This window comes from Budorcas taxicolor, chromosome 13 (assembly GCF_023091745.1).
Source record: "Budorcas taxicolor isolate Tak-1 chromosome 13, Takin1.1, whole genome shotgun sequence".
Classification (NCBI taxonomy): domain Eukaryota; kingdom Metazoa; phylum Chordata; class Mammalia; order Artiodactyla; family Bovidae; genus Budorcas; species Budorcas taxicolor.
The window spans coordinates 81,740,326-81,741,521 of NC_068922.1; positions in this window are offsets into that span (position 1 = coordinate 81,740,326).

The window sequence follows — 1,196 nt, forward strand, 5'->3', positions numbered from 1 at the left end:
GGTCTCTGTTACGGCACACGCATTCTCTAGTTGTGGTGCACAGGCTCAGAAGTGGTGGTGAGTGGACTTAGATTCTCTGCGGCATGTGGGATCTCAGTTCCCCAACCAGGGAGCAAACCCAAGTCCCCGGCATCGCAAGGAGGTTTCTTAACCTCTGGATCACCAGGGAAGACCCCCGGAGATCGAATTTGTAAGATTGTTGTACAGACTCAGTAAGTGTAAGAAGGAGCCACTGATTGCGGGAATAAATTAGTTGTTCTGTTCAGACTGTTTCCTTAGAGCAGTGTGCAGTCTGGATTCCTTTCTCATGCGCCTAGCATAGCCAGCTTTGGCTGGAGGACCACGGACTTCGGGGAGGCTTGGAAACAGAGGAGGCTTGTGTGTGAGTTCTGTTTGCCTTGTTGAGGAGCATCCTCTGAGCCTTATCAGCTCATCAAAGGGGTTTACAAAGGGCTGCATTCATCCAAGGGTCATACAAAGCAATGAAGGCCACAGTGGCTGACTGTAGGCGCTCAAGGACCCTGTATCATGTGGCAGCCTCATGTGGCGGCTCAGCAGCCTCTCAGGGCTTCTGCAAAACAGCCCTTGAATCACATCCTTGAAGCTAGGCTGGCCATTTGTTTGCGGAGAGCTGTGAAGCCAGGGAGCTTAATTATTCACCCACACTCTAACAGACGTGGGCATGGCCTCACAGGCCCTCCACCGAAAGTAGGGTGAAACTGGTGTTTTAGCCAAATGGGGGTGGACTGAGGGAGGCCTGTAAGGAGCTCTCCAGGGTGGTCTGCCAAGGAATGCATCTCAGGGAAGGCGCACAGGTGAACTTCCAGCAGAGCCCATGGGTGCAGCAGCTGAGCTTTAGGAACTCGGTGCTCATGGCCATCCTCAGCTGCAGAGTGGCTCATGCAGGGCCCCAGGGCTTCACTGGGGTCTCACGCCCAGTGAGGATGAGTGGCCTTGGCCGTCCTGCTTCGGAAGCGGTCCTCAGCTGTCAAACTGGGTTTCTGTCATTAACGTTCATGGCAACTTGTGTAAAATATCTCTCGACCCACCTCTTAGTATTTTCCTTTAAACTTGCATGTTTTAGAAGAGAAAAATGGACACAGAGTAATGTCCACCAGAAGCAAGACAGATAAACTAAGGTGAATGTGTAAGGGAATATGGGCTTCCTCAGTGTCTCAGCAGGAAAGAGAAGGATC